Genomic DNA, 18,743 nt, shown 5'->3' on the forward strand with positions numbered 1-18,743 from the left:
TTATTTTACTTTTTACATACTTCCCAGCTAAACCTGGTCTAAGCCATTCTGTTATGAATGAACAGCTTTGCCTGACTCTTTTCCACTGTCAAGTTTTGTGTTGGCTAATATTAGACTGTTATCCTAGAAAACTAAATTCTTGGCAAGATTTTGAGCACTGATGCTCATGTACAGCCCTGCGTGTTAGACACCACATCCTGTTACACTGCTCTGGATATCAGGACAACTCTTGCTAGGTTTATATTATTCCAGATACTCAGAGAAGACAAAAACACTTTTTCTAATACACTTTTAGTGAAATTCAGGTTAAGTCAGAGCAACTCAGAATTTAAGTCAGCAGAGAGCTCTGCTGACAGGAGCTTGGCTGAATGTAGGGGAGGCAGCTAGTGTTGTATTCAACAGAGCATAACACAACAGAAGAAAAAGAGATTTTAGTTCATAGCTACATACGTCTCACAAGTGAGGGATGTTTCTTTTTAGCTCCATATACCCAAGTGCAGCACATCTTGGGCTTCTCATATATCACAGATATGTTAAGTAGAAAGCACTTGCAAAGTGAAAATACACTCACCCTGTAGAGTTAGAAGGATGGAAACCTCCTTTCTTCTCACCATCCACCATTTCATCTGGCAACAGTTGAACAAATAATTACATTACCACCAAATTTATATTCATGTTGAAATTGCTCCTAAATTGGTCACTTAGAAGATGACCGAAGGTTGTATATGTTGTTTGATGACTGAAACATTCTAGAAGGGTCATGTGGTAAGTGTCAAAGCAGACTCTGAAACAAATTTAGCTTTAGCATTTGCTGTTTGTTGAGAACATATGTTTGTGAAGAAGATTTGAGGATAAATCCTATCTTTAGGTTTGTATGCTTACATACATTCAAACATACAAACAGCAGATTCTCTAGATAAGGAGAAACATTGCCATTGGACTAGAATATTAAACATCAATCGTTGTTAGTCCCTAAATAAGGATGTGGCTCAAGGTTAGTCTTAACAGTTTCTACATATTTCCAGCTATTGTCTCATCTTCTTCGTGCATGTTCTACTTCCCACTAGTCATGATGACAAGCAACTTCCACAGTCACTCATTTTTGCCCAGACTTCCTCTGGCCCGACCATCTTTATTATGTTCGTAAGGTAAGGTCTTCCTTTTTCCATACTCTGCTTTCTGTAGTGCAGTTTCTCATTTGCTCCCCAGTGATATAAAGATTTACTGTGGCTTTTTCTAGTTCACTCACCCCCAGCCAAGGGAATAAAGCTCTTCTAAGCTGAAGTCATCCAGTATTTCCTACAACAAGAGAATTCAACACCATTCTCTCTGCCTAATACCCGTGTTTCTTCTGCAAAGTAATAAGCATCATGTAACCTACAGTACTTCCCAGTTCATCCACCAGGCAGTATTTTCCACACCTTGCATTTGCACAACCAGTGCAATCCCCTCAAACAAGGAGAAGTAGGGGAAGCAGCATTATTTTTTCTATTTTACCTGGGTATTTACAGGCTATATTTCCAGTCCATTAGTAACGTCTGAATATGAAATGAAGCGAGAATAATTAGAGGTTAAATTATTTAACAGAAATTGCACTACAGATACAATAGTTGGCTCTTCCTTTTTGCTGAAGGGGTGAAAAATAAATAATAATAATAATAAAAAAAAACAGAGCTGAGACTACATGCAGACTTTGCATGTTGCTATGAGTTCATGTTCCCTCTAGGCTGTGTACTTGCTGGGTCTCAGCTCAGGATCGGAGCCAAATCTTGTTTTCTCTGCCACTGTTCAGGTACACGCTTTTTGTCTTCAAGGACCTGGGTGATGGTCAGCAAGTCAGTGGTGACACTGTAGTGAACTGGACCCTGAAAGAATCTGGCAAGTCCACCTGCATCCCAAAACTTCAAGGTGCAGGTCCAAAAAGAGTGGGAGTTCCTAATCACAGAATCTTTCTGTCAGGTAGTACTTCTTGAAATCAAATTATTGTCCTTGTCAGTAACGCCTGAGTAGAGGTTGCCTGGACTATCTTGCCTAATTGAGAGGAATGCAAAACAACTCAAGCACTTCTTTGCAATGATCTCTTCTGTTTGCTCAGGCTTATGAAATGCTCACCCAGTGATCAGGGTTTGGAGATTGAGCCCTTGTCTTTTTCTCATCTTGCTGAATCACTATAACTTGTCAGGTTTAAAGTATTTCTATTAAATCATGGCTTTGAAATATGTGTTCTGTGACTATTCTGTAGTAGCATAATGACAGGCAGTTTTCTTGTCGATAATAGTCTCATTTGATTATTCCTACAAATGCAAACAGAAGGTGGAATGTAAATGTTAGCTGATAAGTCCTCAATTATGCATGCTAGCTATTAGCCCTAACAAAAATTAATTACAACTTTTAACAGTTGGCAAAGCGGTCTTGACATTTCAAAGGTGAATTTACACATTAAAGACACTCATCTCTGCTGGGGAAGAGGAATACGGCAAGATCAAAATGCATGCATAGAACTGGTGCGACAGGACTGCTGCACATCTTGAAAACTAAACTGAACCTTAGTAAAGAAGGTAGCAGGTGAAATTATGTTGGGTGGGGCGGAGCTAACTTGTCAGTTTTGGGTACCAGACCAAGAGCCAATGAAGTCCTCTTATCATGGCAAATGGGGATGCTGTATCCACAGCAAGAAGAACTGGCTCCCGAGCGTGTGCTCTTCCAGATCTTGCAGTGGTGAAACCAAAGATAGAGATGACTGTATGCTGCTTAATGGACAGAGGAATGAAGCAAGTATACAAGAGCTGCTCCATGTAAAAATTTAAGCAAACAGACAAAATGCAACAAAAGTTCACCTTCCCACCAGGGGTCCATAAGTAGCAGACCAGCCATGTCCATGCTGAAATACTTATGGTCTAGCAACTGCCAAAGCTCTAAGATGCTATGCTTTGCAAACTGGTATCAGGAGAGAGGAGTTTTAACCAACAAACATATTCTTTTCCCATAGGAAAATGCTCACAGAAATGCATTAGTAACAGACCAGCATTTGCAGTGATGCTCTGGAGCTGTTTTCACCTCGTTATTTCCCCAACACACGGTGTGTGGTTTTGTGCTTTGTTTTGTTTGTTTGTTTTTCCCCTGAGAGATACGTGGTGATGGGTATGAGCTGTTCTGGGAATTTATCTTTATTCCTACCTGCAGTCCCGTTAAATTGCTGTCATTTGGTCCAAGGTTTGACCACTTCTTCACAAGCAAAGCAGCTATACAAAAGTTGGGATCTGCAAAGTCCTAAGCTGAGTATTACATGACACCTGCATTGCTCAGCTTGGTGTCGGCTCTAAACTCGGCCCACAGTGCACTCAATCCCATCGCTTAGGTCATTGGAATAGGTCAAACTGTCCCCAAGCACGACCGTTTCAGCCGTATTATCAAGCCCTGCACGGCGCGCCCTGGATTAGCTGCACTCCTCGCTCTATCAGCTGGCATCCAACGGCACCGCGAGGCGCGGGCGGCGAGAAAGGTCGCGCGCCCCCTGCTGGTGAGGGCGTGTGCGAGCGCGTGGGGGGCGCTGGGCGGGAAGTGCGCGCGGCACAGCCCGCTCCCCGGCCGCCATACCTAACACAGTCACCAGGTGGCGGTGCGACGTCGGCGAAGCGCAGTTTGTAAAGCTGCACTGAAACCTTCGAGTACCGAGTACGGCCCTTTGCTAAAAAATAACGCCCAAACACTAAAAAACAAACAAACAACCTTCGCCTCCCCCAACAACGACAACAAAAACCTTGCTTTTAGTACACAGGTAACTTTTTCCTGACCTATCCGGGCCTCTCAAACCCTTCACTGAGTGCTTCCTAATGTCCCAGAAGAGAAGCAGAAAGAACAAACTGTTCTCATGGAGCAAGTTGGAGAGCTGGTTCACAGCCCTCTCAAACATGATAACAAGAAAAATGTAGGTAGGTTTTACTCTGGGAGGAAGAAGCAGTAACTAACCATGCAGAAAAGAGGTTTATACAGAAGGGGAGTCTGAGGTGCTGGTAAGAAGTAAAAGGGCATCACCAGGACAACGCATTCACACGATCATCACAGAGGACTTACATTTGTTCTGCACGGCTGGGATTTCCTCCATGGTGCCTCTGTCTGTGCTGGTAATACTCATCAAATGCAGAAGTAGCCATGATGGGATTTCAGGCAAACACTGACCTGTCCTGAAATCAAACAAAGTTAAAAGGAAATGAGCAGAGAGGTACATAACATTACCTTACACGCTGTGAGAGAAAGGACAGAAAGGCAGATCTTAGCCCAGAGCTGCAGCCTCTCAGAATGCAAATGTTAGGTGAAATAGGAGAGATCAGTGCAACCAGCCTGACTGCGACAGCCATCACATACCTGAGGAAACAAAGGGCAAAACACATCTGTTTGGGTCCTGCCACCTGAGTAACATGCAGTTTTCATTTGACTGAAGAGGAGAAGGGAAAAAAAAAAGTCTATTATCTGCTAAATCTGCAAACAGAGCTGCATTCTTGATTACAGCTCCAATTAAAAGAAAGTACAAACTGTTCTCTAGGTCAAAGTGAAAACAAGCAGCAAGAATTCAGTAGTATCCATGAATTCCTTCTGAAATCTTACTATGAGAGCATGTGGGAACCCAGCAGGCAAACCCAGCTCATGGGCACTGAAGATGCCATAATGGAGCCCTTACAAAGACACAGACAGATCATGGCAAGCATTTACCTCCTCAAGCTGTGCCCTCCAGGTAAGTCTCTAAATTTAGTTTCTGACTTAAAAGTAGATTTTTGTTTGCCTAACACACTGTGCTGTTACTTGCCACACAGCGAAGAAGTAAAGTAGCTAAGTTAATTTTACTTTAAAGAAACAAGTTCCACATGCCTTAACAAGGGCAGGAATCACCTCATAAAGTTCAAACTCGTCTGCCAACAACAACAAAAAAAAGTACTTGAAATCAACTGAGCTGTCATTTATTGAAGAATAACTGAGTTTAAAAGCATGATTTGGTCATAATTTGGCCTAGTAATATTATAATAACAAGGGGCTGGCCTGGTGCATGAGCAAATGAAGGTAACTAGTCTCTTGATCACCTGTATGGGCTCTGGGCTATTTTTCCTCTCCCTGCAAGGGAAAAATGGGTAAGTATCTTTCAGCACAATGCATGAGCTGACCCCAGATCTTCAGCATCCCCGTGTCTGAAATGTAACAGGAATGGCAAAGTGAATAGGAGTAGGGGAAAAAAGGAAAAATTCAGAATGCTTGAGGTTGGAAGGGACCTGTGGTAGTTGGGTGATATCTGGATGTCATCTTGTCCAAAACAGAAGTTTTTAACTGTTAAATAACTGTTAAATAAATAAAAAACTAACTAAATTACCTGGATAAAAACTGCTGTTGAAAAAACAAACAAAAACCTGATCTGAGCTTTTATGAATTATCTGGAGAAATTTCTGTTCAAAGAAATTCTCTTCATGCTGTGCTGATAGCTTAGATTTTATTCTTTTGTATGCTGGATGCTGATCTGAGCAAGCATGGGATGCGCACGCAGGTGAATACAGGCATGTAAGTCAGGACTTAACTGGAACAGAAAAAATTGAAATAACAAATACTACCTGAGCCTTAGCTATGCAAAGAGCAGAAAGAAACTGAAACTGCAGTTCTGCTCATGCATTTGTAATTTTCAACAGAAAATCTGAATAGAGATCATCTATTCCTGATGGGTAATTTCTAGGAAAGAATCTTATGTAATTGAGTGCTTGTTACGCTCTATATTGTATGCATATAAATTAAAGTAAGAAAACCTCTAAGCCATAATCCAAGCCAACTATGAGCCTAATCTGTTTATCATGCTCCTTATAAGTTAGTAATGAGAGGCTGGTAGGACTTCTCTAAACTTGGGATGGCCTGGAAAAGATCCAGTAGTTTTACAGATCTGAGAATTCCAATAGGAAGAAAGAAATTAAATTGAATGTACAGTGTTATTATAAATAAAAGTTCCCAAATTTCAAACCCAGTTTGAACCATGGCCCAGACTAAGGGGTGATGTGACTTTGCTGCTACATCGTGTAGCACAGTTTCAGCTTTCCATTTCTTTCAAGCCCTGAGGCTTCCCTCCCACTCTTCCTCTTTATACTAGCCCAACCGCGCTGCCTAACATGTGATGGGAAAGGGAACGGAGATCAAGTTCACATCCTTTGCTTGCCATCTCCAGCTCCACAAAGACTTCTGGTCATTTAGTTCTCTCTTCTACCAATGGAATAATCTGCTGCTTCATCTTCCTTTACACGAACATGCAGTTGTACTTTTCTTCCTTTTTCCTTCAGACATGTTTGTAATCTAGGCTCCTAGGCCATTCATACATGAAGGGAGCGCTACAACACTTTTGCCAAAATTTTTTTTACAAGTTGTTATGAGTTACATCCTCTTGGTATGTCTGTAAAGCATCACACTGCTTTAGTGCTGTGCCATTTTCAGGCTAATGTGTTTTACCTCTCTGATGAACTGGCATATGGTTATGGCACAATTTAATATTATGGTCTACTCCTTACAAGAAGCTACAAGAAGGTGTTCAGCAATATCTTACCAGTATAATACAGACTTTTTCTCAATGTACAGTGAATAATTTGCAGCAGGAACACAGGGACCACGAACAATAACATTTATCTTCAGATATTTTTATCATGCTCCTGCAATCTAGGCACTGCAAAATAAAACCAAAATTAAATTCATAGATAATTCTTCAGAATTATCTTCAAAACCAATGCAACCTCTGCTAGGGCTGAGTTGGAGTTATTCAAAGAGGAGTAAATGTCCCTGTGCTATGTTTGGAGGTAACTCTTCCATCATTGGAAATAAAAAGCTATGCATGATGTACTTAAGCTATATAAAAATTCCCAGTTGGTAATACGTATTCTATTTTGAATGACATAATTAAAAATGTTCTGTACAGAAAGCCCACAGCAAGTTATGTAGAAATATATAATATGACATTTCAAGGTTTTGATTTTTTCAGGACATTCCTGCATTTCTGAGTATTGTATTTCTGAATCAAATGTGTTCCAAGAAAACAAGGAATTCAGCAAGCCCCAAATATATCACCAGAAGCCCTTCAAGTTCAGGTAGCCAAGCCTGGAGGATTATGTATGAGTACTTTCTGTTTGACCACCTCATGGCTAGAGCCCAGTGCAGGTAATGCACTTCCCAACGCCCTTGCAGTCTCCAGACTTGCTGGGCCTCACATCCCATCCCAGAAGTCCTTAAACTCTTGCCTTGCACCATGCCTTCACTGTACAATAAGCATAGGGCTGCCTTGCAGCACTTGTCTCTCATCACAAAGCCAGAACCTGTCCCCAGCCTGCTTCAGTTTCTAGACAAATATCCTGAAATCCCTAAACCAGAGCTGTACAAGGGCTCTCAGAAATGCCAACATTTCTATGGCAATGCTGAGATGGAAGAAATGGAAGTTTGGGGCTGTTTGTAAACTGTATAAAGCAGGGATGCCCTGGAGCTTTCCATGCTGCTTTGTGAACCTCATTACTGGCACTGAGAATATCCCTGCCCCCTGAAGCAGCTGCTATGTGAGGGAAATATTTTGGTTCAGATACAGTGAGTACAAGTGCTTCTGAAATCAGATTTTCTTTGATTTCTGGTTCACAGATTTCTGCTGGAAATAGAACAAATTGAATGAAAAGAATTAAATAATGTCTCATAAGCTGTGGACCTTGGCTCTACAGTCATCTCTGCTTGGCGCTGTTCTGTAGAATAAAAGTTGATTTAAGGACATTTCTGATTGCTTACCTGCTAGTGGATAAAACAATAACATGGTTGCTGGGTTTAGCTGTATAGCTGCTTGTTTAGTTACACAGATAGTATGAGGTAAGTACAGCCTTAACATTTGTGCTCAGAACAAACAAAAAGTGCATGGTTTTGCCAGCATCAGTCAATGCAGGACTCTTTAATGCAATGTGTGAAGTGGGAGTAGGAAATACTCCTGCTCTGATCCATCACTGCATTCACCCAAATAATATACTCTTTTTAGAAACGTTACCTGCAGCAATATCTATCAGAGCAAAGAAAGAGGGAGAGCAATGAATTAACATTAACGCCTGTTAGTTGCTCCTTATGAAATGACTAGTCTGGTGAATCTCTTGAAATCACCAAAAAGCATGATGCTTTCCTTTGTATTGTTTCTGAATCATGCCATATCCCTACAGGATTTTAGCTTCCTTCTCATTAACTACTTGGTGAAACAATTGCTGTACATGTGGGTGGGTGGGAATCGAGTAGCAGCCACTCTCCTTCCTATCTTCCTTGAGCAGCGTGCTGCAACCTGCTGCTTTGTTAACATCCTGCTGGCATTCATCCTCTTTACTTAAGTGGTATCTAAGATAGGAAAATATTTGTTTGTCGTTTAAAGTGCAGCTTCTTCTGAGAACGAGGTCAAGGCATATGAAGTATGTGCTGTTTTTTATACAGCAGGCTTTGGTATAGGGTCAGTTGAGAACTGAGTAATGGCTTGTTTTCAAATATTTCCTATTTTAACAGCTATCTCTGAACAAATCTGAGCTTCTGAATGACAACATTGCCATGTGCATAGTTTAACCTGCGCTAGTTACCTTGACATACTAGCCATGGAATTGAAGTCACCATGGAGCTTCAATGGTGACTTGAATGTGCAGCCACCATGGGATTCAGGAGGGAAGAGGTACAGCAGTTCTGTCCTTGCCCTTCTCAGCTTCATCCTCTTTCTGGCTTCTGTGTCATTCTCTGCAGCTATTGCCACCATTGCCAGTAATTTCTAGCTCCTGTATAGCACCTTTCATCTATAGCCTCTGTAGAAGCATTCCTTTTACCTTCATTAAATACCTAACAAGGCATTTAGGCTCTTCCTCCTCCAACCGTGTCTGGCATCTACAAATCTCTTCTTGCTGTCTTGGCAGCCTACTGGGCTAAGCCTTAGTCATCTAAATAGCAGCTGCATCAAGGGAGTGCCTCAACAAAAAGCAGCAAACTAGTTTTTGTTTCAGAGAGGTATTTAAGATGTGAAGTACCAGCAATGCTCCTAACTGAAGGCAGGCTTTGGTCAGTTCACTGTCTAAAACAGCTACAGATTGAGAAAGTCTCCGTATTACTTAAACAGTTTCCTAGGGTGGTATTGGGGGGCGGGGAGGGGAGGCAGGAAGGAGAGGGGGAATGGAATTATTCGTTGAGCTTAAGAAGAAACCAAGGCTAGGCTACTTTTGGAATCACAAAACCAATTGAAAAACAAAAGCAGTTATGCATGCAGAATTACAGCTCACCATCTACCCCATATCCTCTTGAAATAAACATCTAAGAAAGTAAAAAGCTCAGAAAACCCAGATGTCAGACTCTCAAAGTTGAGGGTGACTTTACAGGTAGCGAGAGTGGGAACATGGGGAAATAGCCGAGGCTGCTGTGATACCAACTGTTCTCTGTCTCTCCTTACCAGTTAGGAAAACTTGTAACCTAAGAAAGGATAACATGCTCTTCCTCTGTTCAAGAAGAGATTTCCAGAGTTCACACTCAGACAGTAGCCTTCTTGATGAGCATCCTCACTGCCTATCTTAAGTGCTTAAGCACAGTCTGCTATCTGCAGATTTTTAGCGATGCAGTGGTCCCATATAAATACAATTCCAGGTACCTAGAGAAGGTGCACACTGCAAAACTGACGTGTATTGCTCTGGTCTGAAAAGGGTGTGAACGACTGCTGCTAGCGTAGCACGTTTGTGGCCAGCATGGACCCCTTTGTGGATGACTGGCTCTGTATTTCCTTGACAATTTGGAGGCATTATTTTGAGTATGTTAAAACAGAAAACAAATATATATATATATATTTGGCTCTATTTGCTTTGTAAAATTAGTTCCATAAGCATTTTTTAGGATGACTTTCTAAATCCAATAAGGATCTAGTAAGCATTCATTAAATTAGATGAATTATGGGTAAAGACAGAATTTGCAAATATATTTTTGCTTGGCTTTGCCTCACTGTTGGCGCAGATATCTGGAGACTCTGATTCATGAACACTGTTTTCAGATCAGATTTACTTTTAAGACCAGAAGTACACTTACATTAAATGAACAACTTTGTGATGTGTTTGCCTCAGATTTTCTGAGAGAACGTGTCCTGGCAGTCAAGTGATGATTACTGTTAGAAAGCTTGCAAAATTCTTTCTCGAAAGTCCTTGCAGAGTTTAAAGTGGTCTTCAGGCTTTTTTACGGAATGCAGAACAGATAACCAGAAATAGTATCGTTATATTAAAATGCTTCCTAGAAACAACTGATATAATTTAAAGAAAGTGACTCAGAAAGAGGTGTGGCTTTGTACAGTAATCCTCAAGCAGTAGCTAATAGGCTGAGATTTACAAAGTATTCTGTCTGTGTTTCTGCTTGTTTGTTAAATCTTCTCTACTTGATTACTTTGTGGGATTGAGAAGAACTTTCAGGGTGTGTCTTTCCAATTTCAGGAGAATGAAAAAAAATGAGGATTCTATTAACAATTTAATTGAACAGCTGGCGTAAATCATAGTACTCTATGCTAAGAAGTTTGTAATTTGTCATGTTTTGATACTACTTAGTTGATTAAATACTCCTTGTTGCAGTAGCTAAAGAGCAAAATGGCCAGGGTACCGATATGAAATCTAACCAAAACTAGAGTTTGTACGGAAATCTAAGGAACCTTAATTTGACACTGATCTTGTCAACCAGCACAAGGTAAATACTACAGAAAACATTATGAATTTGAGAAGAAAAGCTCTTGATTGGAAAAAGAGATAAGTTCAGTACAAAAGAGAATGAACAACACTGTAAATTGCAGCAGACTATGAAAAAAGAGTGTGTTTAATTAAAAAAGCTGCTTTCTCATGTAGGAACATGCTGCCTGGGCTGTGTAAACATGCTGTCTGCCTAATCAATGTTTACAAAGACCTGGTAGCAGTGAAATAAAGTAAAACCCAAGGCAATGTGGCATTCTTCGATTTTGTTAATTACCCCCTACTTTATCTTCTTTGTTCCCAGGCACGAAGCAGCTTCACACTCTTTCACAGACTTGTAGTAAATTAGACTGTTCAGTTAGGAACAGTAAAACAATAGGATGGAGGTGAATCTGAAGATCTGAGAGTTTCATCTAATAATGAGACCTTGGAAGTTTTGCAGTGCTATTGGTCCAAGACTCCATGAAATTTTTCTAATGAAATGTAAATTGAGTCTTTGCTGAACACAGATGGGAGAGGGAGGTACACTGAATGTTGTACCTGATCTGCAGGGGAAGAAAAAGGCAAATCAACTTCTACAGTGTACATTTAGATTCCTGTAGACTTATCAAGCCATTTTGAGGGTAAAAGCCTCACCTGAAGGGCCTCATCAACTGCTGAAATTGACTCTGACAGACTTTGGCTCAGGGAAGAGGATCCTCATGGTACGAAGTGTATTCAGACACTGAATCAACCAGACTAAGGGGGAAAAAAAGAAAAAAAGAAAAAAAAAAAAAGAAAAAAAAAAAAAAAAAAAAAAAAAAAAAAAAAAAAGGATTAAATTCCAGAACGCAAAGTCACAGCTCAGGGACATCTCAGCATAGTTTCCCATGACATAAAAATTGTCCAAGAACACTGAAGAGCACAAATATCACTCAAGTGCTATTCTCTAATTTTGTACCTTTCCTATTTCTCTAATTGGTGTGTCTGTATGCCATTAATGCTGCAGCCAATGTTTGCAATTTATAGATACTATTAGGCAGTAAAGATTTAATTATGTACAGATTAGAACATTTTTTTTTCTTCTGTAAATTTCAGACTGTGTTTCAGCAAGACATGTTTTCTTTTCTGCATGTAACACCTTTTTGGGAATAATAAACTAAAATGAAAAGGTGTAGTAATGCAAACAGGAGTGACTTGATCCTCAAATGCAATCAGAGCAACTCAAAGATGAAGAGCTGGAACAAAACAAATTAAATGGTTTTAGTACTGAAACTTTTTACAATTTATACACACAAAAAAAGACATGAAGGAAAGAAATTTTGTAACCTCTGTTCAGCCAGTAGTGAAAGAGATTCTGATTATCCTGGATTTTTGGTGCATTATGTGAATCAGTAGTGGTCCATTGACAACAGTGGTCAGAAGCTTCCAGTGGCAACAGCATCAGTAGACAGTGCAAAGCTGTGAATGCAGCTCCTATATTTATGCTGTCATTTCTTAAATACAAAGTTGAAAATCTAAATTTTTGGTAACCAAAAGACAAATTTCCTAAAATATACATACTTCCATCTGCTGTTTTTGCAAAATGACTTTTCTTTAAAGTGAGCAGAACATATAATTTTTTTTTCTGTAAAGACCAGATATTACTAATACTACCGCATCTTCTTTTCTTCCTCTCAACATTTTTTTCCTTCTTATTTCTGTCAAGGAAAAACAGAATAATAGAAAAAAAGAAATACAAACATAGGAAAAGCATGAGAACCAGATGTTTACCTAATGATGAGTTTCACTTTCATTCTGGTCCTGAACATAACGGAGCCCACTTTCTCAGGAATACCTAGAGTAAAAAACCCAATCCATTTATTGTTTGCTTATCAAGCAACAATGGTTATTTGAATCTGTTTTCAAGAGAAGAAAGTCATTAAGTCTGTCTGCAGCAGTCACATCAGTGAATATCAAAATATAGGCATTCATTCTGGCATGGTCAGCTGGTCAATTTTTTCAGCCCAAAATTCAAAAAAGGAAGATGACCTAGACTATAACAGGACAATTAAGTCAGCATCAATATCAAGTAAAATCATGGGGGAACTGCACTACAAAATTCAAGCGACACACAGTTAAAGATGAAATTAATGCCATCAGCACTGCTTCGAAGAAAACATTTATGAAATCTGTGGTTTAACAGTGAAATCTGCATGTGTGCAGTGTAGCCTACTTAGTTCTTATTCAAGTGCTCAGTTTATCTTTGCAGCAAATTAGATAAATAAAAATGAGCTCACACAAATAGATTTGGTCAGATTTCAAGAACACAGTTTTATGAAAGAACAGCAATTGAAGTCAGTGTGATATTTTGGATATCACAATATTTTGCAGTATATGGAACATATTAGGTCTGATAAAACTCAAGTTTTTCCACCAGTGATCCAAAAGTACTTCCAAAAACTTTGTTGATCAAACTGTCAGATAACAAATATGGGTACTATGAAAGTTCTGTGACTGAAAAGCAGTCACACAGAATGCCAGAAATAACCTGAGAAATTGGTCTTAGCCATGAAGTTTTCTTTCTAAAAGTCTGTGGTGCAAAGTACCACATATAGATGCACAGAACATAGAAGACAGAACAAGCTTAGAAGATGGTGGCCTCCAGTCCGGAGCAGCAGCTCAGGGAAGACTGCATGATATTTAGAAATTGCACCCTAAGGTCATGGTGTCAGGATAAAGAAAAAAATGACCTGCAGCAGAAAGAGGAGAGTAAGCTAAAGACACTGAGGTAGGTGTTACATACTCCTTTGCAGAGGTTTGGAAAACATGCAGAAAAGACTTTCCACAGTGATCCAGGAGACAAAGAACACACTTTGCTCGTGCAAGAGATAAGGAGAATAATGTTTAGTAAGCATGAAAAATGAAGACTGAAGGGTGATGGGATTACAATGTACAAACACCTCCCTGAAAAGAAACAAGGATTTCCTGAAGTGCTCTTCAAATTTAGCAAGGAAGGGCATAACTTGAATTACTTGATGGGAGCTAATGCCAGGGAAAATCAAATAGAAAGTACAAATCTTCATCATGACAGTCATTAATCAAAGCAAATTATGAATGAAAGCAACTGATTCTGCAGTTCTGGATACCTTCATCCAGACAGTGTACCCTGCAGGAGCATATATGAATACAGCAGAACTCAAACAGTGGCTAAACTAGCATCATAGCCAGAGCCATTGTAGTACAAAAAGGACTCTCACCATGGTCCAGACACTGAGAGGAGTGCCAGTGTCCAGGAGCAGGAGCCATACTTACATCTGCTGGTGATGGACTAGGGCACTGCTTCGTTTTTCTCCTCAGACGTGGACCCTGCCCATATTATCCTGCCAGCAGCACTCACTGAGAAATAACTTTGAAAATGAGAGTTGTGGTCCCCCATTCTCTCTGCCTCTCAGGTTTTCCTCACCCTGGTACATAAAATGAAGGGAAAATAGTTGAATGCTCACTCTGCTAGTTATGTTACCTCCTAGGGGCATCTTTCCTGCTCTGGTAGCTCAGGTCCAAGAGATACCCAGAGCTGCCATTCAACTTCAGGAGCATGAACGCTGTTATGTCTCCAGTGCTTCATAAACACAGAACAAATGGTACCCCTGGAAATTAAAGATCATCAATAAAACAGATGCCAGCTTACTTGCGAGTGGAAACAAGCATTCTCACCGTTCCCATTTTTCTGCAGTATTCACTGCAGAATCTACTTGGACAACAAAGTAGGACATCAGATAACAAATTAAATGTGTCAGAAGCGTAAAGATAAAGCTTTCATAGGAAAAGGAGTGGGCACAGCAGTATAAACTCAGCTGTGTTTTTCAAGGTGAACAAAGAGAAACTGTACGGAGACAAAGGTGTCCCAAACAAAGCCCCACGATTTGAGTCAGTTCAGACTGAATGATTGCGGCATAAATGATCCTGGCTTCTGGGCACATCTGGCATCTTGTACAACAGATACAAGAGCCAACTGGACAAGCATCAACTCTGAGAGCAACAGCAGCATGTGCTACAGATGGAAATGACTAATGCTGAGAAGTTCAAGAATGAAATGTTAACCCACACTGCACTGTTTTAGATTTCATCCCTTCCAGCCCTTTGGTTAATTCCTTCTTGGCAAGATTTCCCCGAATTATTCTCCAGGTTGATATCCACGGTTTAGGTCTGATCTGAATGAAAGGTATCTTAACAGAAGGCAAAGCAATGGGAGTTTCAGAAGTCACGTTTCAGCCATAGCAGCTCCAGTCCTGGCAGTAAGTCAGAGCATGTAACCAATTAGGACCGCTATGGGACCTCTGACCAACAGAGATTTGGCATCTGTATGAAGTGCTCCCCTAGCCCACTCTCATTCATCCTTCCAACATGCTGCCTTCTCAGTGTCCTACAGTAACAGGAATATGTTGATGGTCCAAAGCACAAACAAAGGGGTCAGGCATGAACGCATTTTACTTTTTCAGGAAGTCTTCCCGAAGAATGGAAGACAGCAACAGACTCTTTCCTCTTCCACATATCGATTGAGCCATGAAGATTTACCTGCAGCACAGTAAGAGATTTGGTATGCTGCCATCTCTGAAACACATAGTGAAGTTTTGCTTATACAAATTCAATTTTTGGTCAGCTACTCTTTCCTAAAGCAATGATACTTGCTCTTGTTCGATACATAATAATGGTAATTTGTATCCTGTGTACACGTGATGGAGAGTGGGGAAAAAATATTTGTGCAATCTTATTCTACTGAAAAAATCACAGAAAGATAAAAGAGTAGCCAACACTTTCCCCTGGGTAATAAGAGTATTTGTGAATTCATGTTTAATCCTTTCTTCATTTCTACTGCTTTGATTCTACTCCTTTCCTTCCTGGATGTTACCTAGCTCATGCACAAATCCATGAAACATATTCAGCTGACAGCAGAAGACAGCAGCCATTTTTGACCATGTAAAAAGGATGCTGTGTAATGCCTATCAAGCACCTTGCTATAGTGTTCATCTGCGTCAGTGAAGTAATCAGAGGCAGCTCTGTGTCACATTTACCTGGAATAACACTAGATGATGCCTTATGCCATCTCTCCTATCTGTGACAGCCACCTGGGGCAAGCACAAAGTTGTGCCCACTCCTTCCCAATCCATGAAGCAGGACACAGGGTTGAAAGGTCCTGTAGGAGATGACTGAGCACTGAACTCACTGCTTCCATATCTCTCCAGGAGAACATCCTTTCTCCACAGAATACATCCGATTCCTTCAGATCCCCCAAGTATGACAGGTTTAGAATAGTGATTGGTGGCATAGATATCAGTCAAGTGTTTCTCATAATTCCTGAATTTCTAAGCAGGTGACAGATCTGACTATGTTAGTACAGACACCGGATGTTTGCTCTTCACTGGACTCAACCAGACTCACTCATGCTTATGCAAAGCAAATCCAGGTGTGTGCCAGGGCTGAGATGACAAGCTGTACTGAGGCCTTTAAACATACATGCCATATTGCTGTGTTTTTCACAAACTAAAGTATATAAAGAAACAATAACTAGCCAGTATCCAAAGTGCCAATGTCAGTGATGTCTAGAGGCAGACAGCATCACTGCTTAAGAGCAGGTTAGCGTTATACTCTTCCAAGGAAGGTGTCCTCAAGCTCTGTAACAATTCCCTTTCTGGGAGACCCACTGAGCCTTTAGTTTCATCTGAAAAAGATACAACTCTTAGCTCATGAAGAAAAGCTCTACAGCTATGTTTATGCAGGACAATTATTATATTACATAAAATTAAATGACCTTCAATAAATGAAACCAGGAGACATGTTTTACTTTACTGTGCAACAGATTGGTACAATATATTCCTTCCATTTCCCATTACTGTGATAGGAGAGCACTTAGTAATGCAGGTTTGCCTTAAAGTACTATAAAAAGTTAGCATCTGCCACTCATTGATTCCTGGAAAGAGTGTAATACTTGGCCCTCCAAAAATGCCCTCTGAAATAAACAAAAGCAGTTGGTAAATATGGACGCTACTTACCAATCCAATACTCCAGTGGAGCTATTGGAAAGAATTTTAGGCAGGAAAGATGCGTTTATGACTGGACAGCACTGAGGACATTAGAATTTCAAATACTCACTGAGCTGAAATGTTTATGCACTGCCACCGTCTGATTAATAACATTATCAGCAGGGTTGACAATGTTATTAATTGTAGGGATGAGCACCAGCTGATCAGGAGCTGCCATGGAAGCTGTTCCATCATCTTGGACATAGGGCATCCAGATCCCACTTCTCAGATGTGAAGTCACAGGCCACGAGATGAGAGAAACATTCTTGTTCACTTCATTCTGACCTGAGTCAACTACAGACTAGCTTAAAGGTCTAAAGCCTAAGTTTTAATATCCTTTTCAACCTCCACTATCACATTCTCAAATAGAGTTGTGGTCGCATTATATGGCTGCTTTTCAGGCTAAACTGCACAGTGTAACTGCAAGAACACAACTTTCATGGCACAGGAAAGGTAAGGCTATGATGCATTTCAAAGCAAATGTAATGTAATGGAAAACACCAGCCCACGATAGAAAAGGGTGGACCAGGAAGCCTTCAAACAACAGCTGTCACAACACAGCACAGGCAGGCAGTTCAACTGCCCCCATATTAAAGGTGCCTTGTTGAGTACCTGTATGGGTGTCCTCAAGCTACATACTTTGTCAACATACCATAACTGAGAATATGATGAAAAATATATGGGAATAAAAAAATAAAAACAAATTAGTTACAAAAATAAACAGTTTGCTTGGTAAAAAAGCAAAATATATTATTGCTTTAGTATCTGCACTGATTATTTTCTTGACTGCTAACACATCCAACAGTATTACTATAAGAGCAATGGAAAGAAGAAAAATTGAGTGAGAAAACAGAAGGCAGGTGCAATACTGTGATACAATGGAAAACACAGCAATGACAGCAAAGTCCTAGGCTGAGGACTTTGAACATTTGCCCAAATGCAACAGCCACATGCACAGAAACAAAGAAAAGAAAATGCTTACCTTCAGTAGGCCTGTGTAAGGCAGGGATCTCCAGCAAAAAATCCTTGCCTCCACTGCCAACCCTTAAATGAGGTCTGCTAAGGGGTGATCCTGGCTCCACTCCTTCTGGTCACATTGCATGCACCTGAGCTCCCCTGGGTTGGCCCTGCCTTCCACCAGGTACTCAATCACTGCTTCAGGCTGTGATTTAGCATTTCTGCTACAGTGGGTAAATATACATGCTAATTTAAAATTTTTTAAAAACACAAACCTGCCATCTTGAGAGAAACTATGGCCTTCCGTTTTTGGTTTGAAAATGAAAGCTGTAAGCTACATCAAAATAAACAATGTAAGTGATTAAGAGGTGCTGTCCTTTACTAAAAATTTATATACCATTAAGGCAGAGAGAGATCTGTAAGAACAAGATGTCCTGTGAATTCTCTTTTGTCACTGTGTTACCACCTGGTAATATCAAATCAGGTCATGTAGAGCTCTGCCTGTGCTTCATTGTTACTTAGAGGAAGGAGACAACTTGAGTGATGACACAAGGCTTTCGAAACTATGGCTTACTGACTGAGGCACTGACTGACCAAAAGCTGGTAGAATTTGGCTTTATTTTTGTGTGTGTGAAAGAATTTAAGCTTACCAGAATGGTCGTGGTCTTCAATTATCATGAGCATTATCAGGAAAAGATCTTAAAAGACTTGCTTTGAGACATGTTATTTGTCAGGCAGTCTAAAGTACCAACCAGTCAGTCTTGAGAAATCACAGTGATTTTTTTTTTTTGCGTGTATGTTTAACACATACCCCACCGTAACAGCTGAGTGCTTTCAGACGTCAGTTACAGCCTAGAAAATAAAAAAAAAAAAAGAGAAGTTTACAATAAGGTTAGAAGAAAACATACACCACAAGACAGCGGAATAGAGCTTGCAAAAGGATTTTGGACAAATGAAACGGAAAGCTGTGCACGAGAACAATTATCCTGCAATGATATTTTCTATGATTTATTTTCAAGAAAATCTCCTTGTT

The 18,743-nt window shown here is 40.2% G+C and overlaps 1 long non-coding RNA gene across 1 annotated transcript in view; it reads right to left on the reverse strand.

Moving 5' to 3' along the window:
- The window catches only part of LOC122180559, a 31,662-nt gene extending 13,237 nt beyond the window's left edge, over positions 1-18,425 (reverse strand). Inside the window, exons 1-8 of the long non-coding RNA XR_006179155.1 lie at positions 18,361-18,425; positions 16,824-16,977; positions 14,194-14,320; positions 12,465-12,528; positions 11,349-11,450; positions 6,566-6,682; positions 4,075-4,184; positions 572-626 (exon numbers count right to left, since the gene is read on the reverse strand). This is a non-coding gene — a long non-coding RNA (uncharacterized LOC122180559). The remainder of the gene's footprint in view (positions 1-571; positions 627-4,074; positions 4,185-6,565; positions 6,683-11,348; positions 11,451-12,464; positions 12,529-14,193; positions 14,321-16,823; positions 16,978-18,360) is intronic.
- Positions 18,426-18,743: the final 318 nt, after the last annotated feature.

This window comes from Lagopus leucura, unplaced genomic scaffold, assembly GCF_019238085.1.
Source record: "Lagopus leucura isolate 7727_CA_CO unplaced genomic scaffold, USGS_WTPT01 Super-Scaffold_100004, whole genome shotgun sequence".
Taxonomy (NCBI): Eukaryota; Metazoa; Chordata; class Aves; order Galliformes; family Phasianidae; genus Lagopus; species Lagopus leucura.